General features: G+C 43.2%; 1 long non-coding RNA gene across 1 annotated transcript in view; it reads left to right on the top strand.

Annotated features, from left to right (window-relative positions):
• Positions 1-12381, top strand: part of LOC102386271 — a 39382-nt gene extending 27001 nt beyond the window's left edge. The window contains exons 2-3 of the long non-coding RNA XR_324310.1: positions 9414-9517; positions 12250-12381. This is a non-coding gene — a long non-coding RNA (uncharacterized LOC102386271). The remainder of the gene's footprint in view (positions 1-9413; positions 9518-12249) is intronic.
• The last annotated feature ends 916 nt before the right edge of the window (positions 12382-13297 follow it).

Here is a 13297-nt window from a genome sequence, read left to right as displayed (position 1 = left end):
CCTGCTCAGCATAACATGTACAAAAAGTTTAAATCGGTGAATGTGTTCATGACAGATTTCTATGGGTGTGAAAGATAGGAAATTCCATTTTAATTCCTTTAGCAGCTAAACGGTTGCTTAAGCATATATTACAGTGAAAATGAAATCGCTTACCCAGTGATATATCAGAGCTTTCCTTTGGGTTGTATTTTTTGTTTTTTTGGGAGATATTAAACATGTTGTGATGTTTCATATTCCCTCAGCTCCCAATGATCAATATACAGTGCCCGTGGAAGAGTACAAAGGAAAGATGTACTTTCTGGCTCCGAGGCTGTGATTCTGGAGAAATGCATTCAATGCACAGCTTTTTTGGACAGGTCACTTTCATTTTCCTGCAGCTTTCCTTCCTCGTCTTTAAGATGTGATAATTCTTACCTACTCCGCATAAAGTTGGAAGATTGTGCGGTGCTCAGCTCTTATGCTCTTTTGTCTGCCTTGTCTAGTTAGTCTGTCACTTTACCATATGGCTGTACAGTGCCTATCAAAATCGTGTCCCCCAACCTTGATCTCGACTGGTACTTCCATACATTACCATACTAATGTCTATATTCAAGGGGAATGAATTGCAGCTACCATGGGAACAAAATTTGAATTTCCTGACGTCTTGGGTAGGGAGAATTTCGGCACCAGCATTGTGCTAACTTTTTTTCTTTCGTGTTTAACTGCTGTAAAGTTCAATAATTTTCCTTCTGCTTCAGTAACAGCCTATTGGCACGGTGCTAAGTTCCCTGACATTATCCACATCTCTCCAGGCTTCAGCCCCCTAGACCCAGGCAGTTTTTACTTCCTGAAGAGGCTCTTTCTCCTTGTTCGGATCTCATTTCCAGTTGTTAAAACCTCTGGTTACACATTAGGCCCTTTAGTGATCTGTTTTAATCTACTCAGATTAATTTTTCTTTAAATAAACAAGTCCTTTTTTCTAGGTTGGAAATTTTAATCGCTTAGTTTTGTTCTCCTATCATTTAAAAAAATATACTCTTATCTGTGGAGTGGGAAATGCCTGGCTATGTAACTAATATAAAAAAGGCTGCATAAGAACTACCTGAAGAATTACTGTCCAAAAGCCTTTCACAGTCCCAGATTTCCAATCTTCTTTCATTCCAATGCCATTTTCTAAAGTGAAATGTGCATAATTATTAAAGGTGAACTAGTACTGGGGAAAGAAGAAGAAAATATATTCTTCTTCCTAAAGAGCTCAATCCCTGCTTTATTGCATAATAAAGTCCAGGAACCACATTTTCTTTTCTTAGCCAATCCATATCACATTTATTGAGGGAGATGAGCAATGGGAAGTGAGGAAGGAGCAAATTTCTTAAAATAATCTAAATTTTGAAATACACAAAAACCCTGTGCCCTTTTCTTATTATCCTGTCCCATCATACAGATAAAATAGGCCACATATTGAAATGTGGACAATTAGTCTGTTACAGGTGGAAAGCTATATTTTCTAGGCAACGTATAGTTAATTTATCAAGGTCCGTATTAGAGACAGGCCCAGAGTTGTACAATTATGGGCAGATATATAAAAGTGATTGAACGGCTTCATGAAAACCAGTTTATTTTAGCTACGTATCCTAAGACCCAAGCTCATGCTTCAGGATGCTATGCCAACTTTAGTGGTCAGGAAGTATAGTATGGGAATGATTTTTGGTTGGTTTGGTTTTTTGCTTTGTTTTTTGGGGGTTGTTTTGTTTTGTTTTTGTTTTGGTTTTTTTGCTTTTCACTGAAGCATAAAAATTCAGAGACTGGGTGGTTCTGAAACAGCGAATGTTATGTGAACTCCTTTTGGAATAAATACGGGAAATGGAATAAGACAAAGGCAGATGTGAGAATGTGGATGCTTTGTATCTTTTCTATAGATCCGTACACTAATAGACGATGTAAAATAACAGCATTCAGAGCAAAACCTCTGAAATTGTTTAATACGTGTTTAGTACATGTATCTTTTCAGATGAATAATCTTACTCTTATTCAAATGAATGATCTTCTTCTGTTTTTCTGTCTTTGGTTTTTCATTTTACTGAGAAAGCAAGTGTTTTGGATGGGCCCCAAAATGCTTATTTAAAATTTGTTTTGCTTCAACCAGAAAACTGAAAAAAAAAATCAGTGTTTCTCATAGCTGCATGCATACTAGTGGAACAAACTTTACCACTTGATTGCACACATGATGTCACTGCACTTGCTAAAACAATAGCTGGACCCGTATATATGAAGCACTAGGCTTTCCTATAGGTTGTGCAAACCTGTGACTGGACGCTGAGCCCATCTCCTCCAGATAACAGGCTTGGAATAAGGCCAGAATTAAAAAGCAGTTATAAGCAGTCTGTGCTGGGAACGTGTGGATTCTTATCTATCTGATGCTGTTAAATCCATCCACTCATTTCCCATGAACAGCCATCCGTGGGGAACGGATTTGATCAGCAGCAAAGGCAGTTTCAAACCAGAGACCTGTCAGTGAAAAGCTACGTATCCCATCACCTCTCCCTTGATCCATGTACTTCCCTTGTGACCTTTATTTCTAACCTGCCCACGCCACTTCCCTCAGCAAAGGTTATAAACACTTGTCACCTTTTGCAGAAATTGTGTAGATAACAAATTAGAACTGAAGTGAGTTTCTTTTCTGAAACATGGAAGGGAGGTAAAAAGGCACCCGAATGCAAAAGCCATGAGTGTCTTCTGCATGGAACAGATTATCTTCCTAGGAAAGGGCAACACCAGGCAGGACTTTATGTGCAAATCACTGCTGAAGGGGTATTATGCCTATTTGTGCCTGATTTGGAGAGGATATAAGCCTGTTACAACTCCGAGATCAAATCGTGTATGTCCATTCTGCTTCCGATGACTGCTGCAAAGTGGGTGCGCCTACACGTTCTTGAATGCACCTTGGATACTGCACATTTAATTTAGTACTTCCTTGATAAATGGAAGTACCTAAAGTTACTGCTCATTAGCACTGGAGCAAGGTTACTTAGTGATGCTTACTGAGCATTAGCCTAATAACACTGGGCAGTAGGCTATTAGCACGGTTTGTATCATGCTATGCTACTGCACAGTGTTATTATGCTAATGAGCAATGTCTCGTGTAGATGCGCCCAGCCGGTCTTCAACCTCAGCCCTGCCAAATACCACTTAGCTTGCCCCACTGCAGTAGTCCAGCTCAACCCTGGAAGATTTCATGAGACACAGGTCCTTAGGCTTTCCCTATCTTACCTTTCTCTGCACTGTGTGAAATATGCAGCCAATCACTGCAAAGTATAACATCTGATGTCTGATTTCCTGCCATTCAATGCCCTATTTCCTGTCTTGACTGTCCACAATCAAAGTGAAGCACTGGAGTGTGTAAGGCCTTTTTTCAAGAAGCCTGGGCCTGAGCTAGAACAGAAGGCCTTGAAAGAAGCCCCTGCCTGTGTGCCTATAGTGCAGGGGCGGGTAATTATTTTGGGCAGAAGGCCACTTCGTGAGTTTTGGCAAGCCATCGAGGGCCACATGACAGGTAGCCCAGGGCAGATAAATATTAATTTTCTAAATTTTTTTAGGGGCCCCGCAGGCCAGATAGATTGGCCTGGCAGGCCGCATTTTGCCCACCCCTGCTGTAGTGTGAACCCTTGCAGTTGCAACAGCTGGCTTCGTTAACCTAATAAAGGGAAGCCATTTGTATGTCTCATTAGAAACCACCAAACAGAGCACTAAAGGCATTTGTACACATGATTGCACCGCAGCGCTGGCGCTGCAGCACGTGCATTTGTATCATTGGTGAAATGCACAATAGCGCTGAGAAAATGGTGGTGATGCACTTTTGAACTAAAATGCAGCAAAGTTATTTTAGTTCAAAGGTGTGCTGCCACCAATGTCTCGGCACCGATGCGTATTTCTCCATTTATATGAACGCATGCTCTGCAGCACCAGGTAGGTCAGCTCACCTTCTTCTTGCCGGATCTCCGGTGTGTCGAAGCAGACAAATGCATGTGTATAAATGCCCATGGTGAAAGGAATCTGGGAAAACAAAGCAGTCTTGTCAGACCATAAACAAAGGTGAGGGGGGAAAAAAAGGAAAGTAAAAGTCCATTGTGAAGCAATATTCCAGAATAGAAAAGGAGCAAAGTTTAATTAAAAAAAAAAATCCCTCCCTTTTGCTACTTTTTTGCTTTCTCAAGGATATAAATCTTAACTATTTGGCACTTTTTAGGTCCAGAAGAAACCTGGTTTAATCCAGTTTTGAAAGTTTCAATGAAACAAAAAAAATTAAATAAAACTAGTTGGGGATCAGGTATTACAATATTGAAATTGTGTTCACCGGCCACCCATCAATACTGGACATCGGCTGGAGGGAATTTGGAGAAGCCCCCACATGACACCCACCGAATCACTTGGAAAATCCCCTGCTGATGGAGACCGAGAGCCTGGCCAGCATTGCTTTGTGGTTATAAGACCATAAGATTATGCTTTATACTTCACTACTGATGTTGCTTTGTCAGTTAATCAATAAACTTCTCACACTGGTTGGAATGACCCAAGGGTCTATTTGAATTTTTCATCCGTCCACCTCATTTAAAGCTTGTTAAGAAGTGCAACCCTTCTAGGAACCGGCTTGTTTGCTTCTTTTCTGGCATCCTTTGGCATGCATCTGCAGGAAGATAATATATGCAATCCTCGATACCAACCATCCATGGCAGTATGGAGGCTTTTTTTTGGATCTTCTACTCAAGTTCAAGAGAGATTCGTGCTCTTATCTCTGGAAGTTTTGGTTTCAGTGTCTGGCCATGAGCCATAGAAAAACTCTTTCCCATTTTCCCCATAAAATATGTTAAAGCAGAAAAATTAAAAGGGGCAAGAAGGTGACAAAAAGAGGAGACTAAGAGGTAAGATGGATTTCATAGCTCTTTTAAGGTCTAACAGATCTTTTCTATCCCTTAGTCTTTTTTACCTCAGTGAGACTTCTCTCAGATTTGAATCTTCAGAAGCTGACCTCATTATCTCACATGGCAAATAGCCCAATCCCATCTGTACCCTCATCTCCCTGGCCCTTTGAGAGTATCTGAACTGGCCTGGCTTATCTCTGAGAGCTAGGTGATACCCTTGAATGATGCCAGGTGATCAATGGTCTTGAGGAATGTAAGAAAAACAGGAATTCTGCTGGAGGATCGATATCTGCATTCCTTCGAAGGATTGCATTCCCTCCTAGGTTAAGATTGATGGAGTGATTAGCATAATTAAGTCTGTGGACCCTGGAGCTTTCCTTTGCAAAGCAGCAATTACTAATGGTTTTTCATTCCTGCCTGTGCCTTCTCCGAGACATCTATTTTGCATCAAATGGAAAGGTAATTTTTAACCCCAGAACAGGTTGGCTTAGATTAAGCATCCCATATCTTTGTCTCTGGACATTGCATAGGCTCATAGGAACTAGAAGTGGAAAAGGACTAATTAATCATCATCTGGTCTATAGCTCAGCCAGCCCAGAATTGCTGGTGCCAGTACATCCCCCAGTGTCTTGTCCAGAGTAGTTTTTAGTGATCCAGTGCGATTACCTTTCTACAATTTTCCATGGGACACTGTCCTGTGGCCTCACCATAGCATAGGGGATTTTTTTTCTTTTTGTTTTGTTATCCGCTCCTCTCCTGGTCTTTTAGAAGAACTGCAAACAAGGAATAAAGCCACTGATTCTTGAACTCCTTGCAGGCATCTAAAGAAACGGAAGCCAATCTTCTAGGCTTGGGACAGACATTACACACAAACCAATTTAAGTGATCAGGAACTGGTTTAAACCTGTAACAGAACAGATGTTTGTTGCACAAAAAACAGTTTGAAAATGAATGAAACCAGTTTGAGATCAACCTGGTTGAATGTAGCATCAGACTTTACTGATTTGAGTCAAACCAGTTTATGCAATGCCTATCCCAGACCCTTATGCTTACCTCTTGTATACATGTTAAATTGGGATGCCTTTTCCCAGCCACCATAATGGACCAGACACACTAGTACTGCATCCAAGGTCCTTGTATAGTCCCTATTACTGAGAAATCCTTGCAACTCGTAACCTTTATGTATCCTCACAGCACCCCCGTTTGGTAGAGAAGTGTCCTTCCTGCACAATTTACTGATGGGAAACTGAGACAGAGAGAAGCTAAATGACTTGATCAAAGTCAGGAGGCAAGAATTGTTGTAGGCGATCTCTTTATTGGACCAACTGTGTGATCGGGATGAAGTTAGACAAACTTTCAGATGAAAACTTTCATCAGCCTTAGGGAAGAACCAGGCACAGCAATAATTCAAAATAGTGGGTAAGGCTGTGAAATTGGAAAGGGGAGAAATTCCCAGGGGGGGCAGGCAAACAATTAGCAGAAGCAGCTTGATTGATGGGAGATCAAGACCTATCAAAAGGGAGGAGGGCTATTATCACCTGTAGCATGGAGGAAGAACGTCAGGGATCAGGTCGATTTTAGTGTGCATTAAAATCTAAAGCGGTGTTCAGTCCTTGGTTGGGTGTCAACCAGCCTTCCTACTCGTTTAAGAATTACCAATGGCTGCCTTTATTCTGGATGAATGGAAATGGATCCAGTTTATAAATAATATCCCCACCCATCAGAGGGAGGGAACGGGAAATGGGTGCTGCATATTTTAACCTGAGCATCATGCACTGAACCTTCTGCTGAAATCCTCACCTCCCTGTCTAAATATTCACTGTTCAGATGCACTGGCCTCCAAAATCTGTGTTGAAAAAGCCTAACCTGAGGTTAATAGCTCTTTTATGAGTCAGCCAGCATTACAGGCCAATAGTTGGCCGTTTCATTATTTATTCTGATGTATAATATATTTGACTAAGCTTATTCATAGATCTAAAATGCAAAGACCAGAACCAGGAGGGAAAGAGGGAAAGGAAGCCAAGTAATTTCTGTGGCTTGCAAGACCTGATACATGATGGGATTTAATCAAGCCCTAATCATCTCGAATCTGAGGGTTATAAAAGGTGGTGAATGCTCCTTATAGATCTGTAACGTGAAGTCAAATGGTTTATCCATGTATCATTAAAGGAGAGGAGACTGGAGGCTGATTGCTGGGAATTACAGAAGCAGTGGAGGTCAATACTGCTTTCATTCCTAACTTGTATTGATGGCAACACTCCTGGGTTGTTATGGGTCATTGTAATCAGAGTTCCAGGCTAGACAAAATGGACACCATGAAAAGAACAAAAAGGAGTAGGAAGAGGTGAAAAATGGAGCAGACGATCACCAGAATTGGGGGCAAAGTAGGGAGAGACTAGAGTAGGTGACTGGAGGGAAGAGATAAAAGAGAGGATAATAGAGGAAATGCAAGAATGACAACACTACCGTCAGCAGGCCTGATTTCTTTCAGAGATCTGGCTGCTTTATGGCATCCAGGGAGGTGGAAAAGTTGTTGGATTGTGTCCACAAATTGGCAGATGAGAATATCTTTTGCCATATTCCTTGGAGCTGGGTGAGAACCAGATTTCTTCTCTTTGCTTATTTGTTTCATAAGAAAAGTCTTCATCTAACTTTTCCCTCTGTTCTGAAATGGAACCAAAAAAATAAAAAAGATGATTTTTCCCATGAATTGAATTAAAAAAAAATTAGGGTTGGACAAAACACTTGTTTTTTTAAAAATGTCATTCTGATTTTAACTTTTTCAAATTAAAAAATGAAGCAATTCCCCCCCTCCCCCCCAAATGAGAAATTAACACATCCTGATCTGGGGACATTTTTTCTTTGAAACAAAATTTTGTGAAAACAGATGCACTTCTGCACAAGTTTTCATTTTTGAGAAAGCAGAATTTTCCAACAACCAATGATTTCTTGAGAATTGCACCGTAATCCCTTGTTGCTCTGGGATGTGTTTCATCTGAAGTCACAGTGGTATAATTTAGTACTAGCCACCCCGAGCCACATTCAGAACGGGGCACGTGTTAATCAGAAGCATGATTCCTAACTAGCTTCCTGGTGCCCCAGCGCCTAGGCAGAGTTATAGACAGAACCAAACCCAAATCTATACCCCTTTTTATACAGAGAGGAGACCCTCTATAATATTATCGGGGGAGACAATTTGCAAATGATATCACCCTTGAGGGGAAAAAAAGCAAGGCCCATATTCTCAGCCAGTGTAACCCCATTGTAGTGACTGGAGCTACAGAGTTTTCTCAGGAACAACTCTCTGCTATCATTCATCAAACCCTTCACTTCCAAGCTCTCTAGCATGCAGGTGCTGTCTTTTCATTATACATCTGTGCTGTACCTTGGTAACATGGGACCCCAGCCTGGTATGTGGCTTCTGGCAAATGGGCACACTAGAAATAATCAATAATTCTAATAATAAGAGGAGGAAAATGAGCTTGGTCTGTCACTAGTTTTCGGTTGATAAATATTTGTGTGGAATAATTTGTAGCAACTCCCTTCTTCCCTTTCCTATGAACCTTGGCTCGGTTCTGGACCAGCCCCCAAACAGGAATTTGTTGTTAATGCTTCTAAACCGTCTGGTCACGTTCCAAGGTGTTAAATGAGAATTAATGCCTGAAAGTAGTTTTAAGCACTTGTTATGTAGCTCAAAGTGATGCCACTCCAGGGCAGAATTGTTTCTGATCCGTGTTACACAGAGGTGTAACTCCTCTAGGCTACACCTCCGTGTAAACACCCTGCCCATCCCCACCCCCCCTGCTGGCTCTGATTGGGTGCACTGCCCCCCTTTCTGTCCCCAGCACCCCACATTCCCACTTACTGCCCTCACCTGCCCCTCTGACTTGTGCTGCCTGTCCTGGGGGAGCAGACAGAGAAGGGTTAACTTACCTACCGGCTGCTGCTGCTGCTGGCTGGGTGGGCGGGAGAAGAGCAGCAGCCTGGCAACAGTGGCTGGGCAGACAGGTTAACCCTTCCATGACTGCTCCCCTGGGACAGACAGTTGCAAGTAAGTGACTGGGAGCTGAGGGGCAGAAGGGAAGCCTACAATGGCAGGGGGAGGGCGAATCTTACCTTCCAGTCCCACAGGTGCCAGCTGGCCTAAACTCACGACTGCTCCAAACTCGAGCTAGCACTAACACTGATCCACATTTGTGCAGCTCACAGCATCAAGTGTAACAAGGTCCTAAACTATATTAACGCATAGCGTTTTAAGACCAAAATGGACCATTTGCCAGGACCAGGATGGCCAATCTCAGACCAAGTCTACTACAGTAGAGCCTGATCTTCCAGCATAACAAGTAGAATTTCACCAAGTTATAGCTGGAATGAGGCTCGATTGTGAGGTGCTAACACAGCCTGGTGAGGAGGGCTGGAGAAAGAACGGCTGGCTATGCAGAGCTTTGCCTCTGTGGGGTTTCAAAGTGCTTTGTAGAAGTGGACTGCATTGTTTTCCATATCCTCATTTTACAGTCTGGGAAGCTAAGACACTTGAGAGGTTAAGCAACTTGCTGAGTTCATCCAAAGAAGCCCGCGACAGATTTGGCAATTAGAATCGAGATGAAAAAGAACTGCAAGTAAACATCATTTTCCTTATGGGCACTAAATGACTTCCTTGCCCGTTTTTCTTCCTTTATTCCTTCCTTTCACGTTAACGTTTATTTAATCGATGCTGTTACATAGCAATACGAGTATCAATGAAGCCCAACTAATCCCTCGCCCATCTGTCTGCAATGCATAAATCCTGCTCTCTAACCAGAAAGGAAAGCAGCTCTCTGGGGTTCGTGTAATGTCGTCTGCTGTGGCACTGCAAATGTGAAGGCTGCATGTGGCGTCCAATCCCAGTTCTGGTCTATGCAGGGGTACTTAGTAAAGTGAACATGAATTAACTACAGGTAGACAATTAAATCACATTAAACCCCTGTATGGATGCTCCAGTTCATTAGCAAATTTGCATTCATTCCCTGTAACTTTATCAGGGACTCGGTCTAGATACCACTGTACATACTGACAGAGGTAGAATTCTGTTCCCTATAGTCATCCAGGGCTGATTTATATCTGTCCACAGCAAATGAAAAACACACCTGAATTCGAAGGAGTACCACGAGTGCTGGAAGAATCTCGGACACTGGAGGTTTTTGAGTGCAGGTTGGATGGGCATTTGGGATGTTTCAGATAGGGCTATTCCTTCTTTGTGATGGGTGGGCTGGCACTAGATGATCTCCTAAGGTTCTTTCCAACCCTATCATTTTATGACCAGGATAGTAGCTAGAGGCAGATAATTGATGGATCTATAGGAGACCAATTGTCCCAGCACCCAGAACAGGAAGGGCTCAAGGGGCTCTCCCCCAGTGCTGAGAACCATCCTTAATCCAATAATATATACCTTCTTCTAGTCACACACACTACCAAGTGTCCTCATCAGTTTTCATGCTATGTCACACAGGGGACCCTGAAACGTGGTGGAGGAATGGGGAATGAAGCAATCACCAGGTTCAATAAATACAGGAATATATGAAAGAGAAGAACAACACTCTTGAGTTTGTGGAGCAGTACACAATGTTGGCAGGCCCGTGGTCTTCCTCTCATTAACTGACCCCTAACTGGCTGCTCCCTGAGGGACCACCTCCCAATTCCCAACTCTCTCAGTCTCCTGTTAGGGAGCATCTATAAATGATCACTTCTGTTGCTACAGAGAAGGAGGCATAACACAGGCCTACATGTTACTTGCATAGATGGTTTTAAATTCTGATGGGGGTGATATCCAGAATACCTATCCCCAGCCCCCTCAGTTCATCTACATTGGTGTTTCCTTTGGAGGGAAGCCAGAAGTGATGTGTCTACACAAGACACGACATTGCTGTAACAATAGGCTACGATGATGTAGCAAAGTCAGGCACAAACTATGATGCCACAGCTACATCGCTGTAGCAACATGCTCCACTCATTATAGCGCATTGCTACAGCAACATAGCAGCTAAAAACAACTGAGTGCTGCCGACACGGTGCAGTAATGACTGTTACTGCACCATCATTTAGTACTTCCAGTAACAACGGTGCCATAGGGCCATGTGTAGACACACCCAGTTTCACCAAGACTGGAGATGTGAGGCGTGCATACAGCGTGAAGGGACATGCTAGGGAGCACTATGGCGAAGCACAGATTCCTGCTCTTAGTGCCCGATACCACAGCCAAAGTCACCATCTTGGGCATGTTTATTGGCATGCATCCAGTGCTGTACCAAGATGGCTACCTGACCTCCATTTTAGGACCTGCCACACGTGGAGTGCATGTCTTATGCGTCAGGGCTCAGTCTACACCCTATGCTCAACACAGATCAGGGTCCAAATGTCCTCGAACTCTCAGGACGTTGGGAGCAATTGCTCAGATTCCTCCCCTCAATTTTCTATTTGTGCCGGCTGGTCAGGGTAACATTTTGCACCTACGCTGGATTGGTGTCAAGAACCACGCATTAACAGGCAGCAGCGTATCTGACCCACTGAATCATCAGCTTGCAGAATCGCAGTCCCTTGGGGCAGTTGAAGCTGGGCAGATATCTCATGTCTGCGTTATCCTTGACACTAGTATCCAATCTCTTGCTTTTTGTGAGCGGCAAACAAACTCCTCACACAGAGAGATAAACTTCTTTATTGTCAGTGTTGTCAAACACATCTGAAAAGGCCAAGCTCAGGCAATGATTTCAATCTGAATGAAAGCAGAAATGCAGCTGATGATAAGCCTGCGTGCCATCTGATTTCCAGATCTGATACCCACCTGGCAGCACATCAGCAGTATTTTCAGATAGTGTCTTTCTAAGCACACTGCAGTGCCTTTTAGCAAATACATTTTGCCGACGCAAATTTATCTGCAAAGCATGGCTTGCTGAGAACAGGGAATGGAAACAGCTTGTAACTGTTTAGAACAACCGAGTAGGCATGGGGGAAAGAAATGACCAAGCTGTTTTTAAATGGTGTTGGTAGAGTTAAAGATATGATCTAGTCGACCAGAGATAGGCTTCCCTGCCGGCAGAACTGAGCTGCCACAGGTAGGCGACTGCCTTCCTATAACAGTTATTAGGCTAGATTCTGCTCTGGTGTGAGTATGTGAAGTTGCTGAAACTTTATATCATTGGGAGTGAAATCAGAACTGCCATACAACGTACACTTTATCTCATGGGTGCAATGTATGCATTTTGTGTTCCCTGCTGCATATGATGAGCAAATTTACGCTGAGAAAAAGCAGGCAACCTAATCCCACTGCGTTTCGGTGGGAGCTGAGAATCTAACTGATTTTTTTCTCTTTTTGTAGACATCTAGCACAAAGAGGACCATTATTGTCATCTAATCTCACTTCCTGCATAACTCAAGCCCACAGAATTTCACCCAATGACTCCTCCACGCATCTCATGCCTTGGGGTTGAGTGAAAACGCCTCTTTTTTGGACGCCACCTGGTCTTGATTTAAAGACTTGAAAGGGTTGGAGAATCCACTGAATTCTTCATTAATAGGTCCAATAGTTGATCCTTCTACACACTAAGCCTTGGTGCCTGATTTCCAGTTCACATTTGGTTAGCTCTGGCTTCTGGCCCTCTGGTCCTATTGTGACTTTGTTCTAATGGATAGAAAAGCCTTTTGCTACTTGAAATGTCCCCCACTTGCAGAATCCTATATATAAAATCCCATAATACCATATTTACTGAAATCCAAGACCAGGATTTCCACCCATTCAACATAGGGTGGGGAAGCCCCTCACCTTAGATTCAAGTACAAGGCTGGGGGGCAGATGGCTGCTGTGGCTCCAGCCCTGACCTGAAGTCAGAGTTGGAGCCCGAGATGCTGCCCTCCTGCCCTGCTGCTTTGCCCCATGCCCCACTGCCTGCCTCTGTTCCCCTGGCTGCCACAGCTGCCTCTGCTCCGAGCTGCAAAGTAGTATTAACAGGAGTCTTCGGAATGGGGTTTCTGCTCCCGTGGCACAACACCCATTTCACTTAGTTGTCGCTTGTTCAAACATAATCTGCTAGTTCTGCATTAGTGCTGCCTGTTAGAGGCTAGGCTATGGAGAGGGACACATTAGAAACCCTAGTTAGCTCGGATAGAAAATACCTAGTTGGATCTGCTGGATCGGGATTCTGGGCAGGATCTCAGTAGAATATATGTGGTTTGCCTGCCATGCACAGATCCATTACACACCAGGAACCTGCTCTCCTCCAGCTAAGTTCTTTGAGTAGAAGCTCTCCTAGACAAAAAATGAGTGGCTGAGAAAGTCAGTACTGTAATGTGGTAAATATCTTCCTTTTTGAGTGACCTTCTGAAGGTCATGCCATCTTTCCCCCACTTCTGCCAGCCAAGAGCAATAA

The sequence above is a fragment of the Alligator sinensis genome, unplaced genomic scaffold (assembly GCF_000455745.1).
Source record: "Alligator sinensis unplaced genomic scaffold, ASM45574v1 scaffold559_1, whole genome shotgun sequence".
Lineage (NCBI taxonomy): Eukaryota > Metazoa > Chordata > Crocodylia > Alligatoridae > Alligator > Alligator sinensis.
The sequence above is the reverse complement of the archived record's forward strand: the minus strand, read 5'-3'. Positions and strand labels throughout refer to the sequence as shown.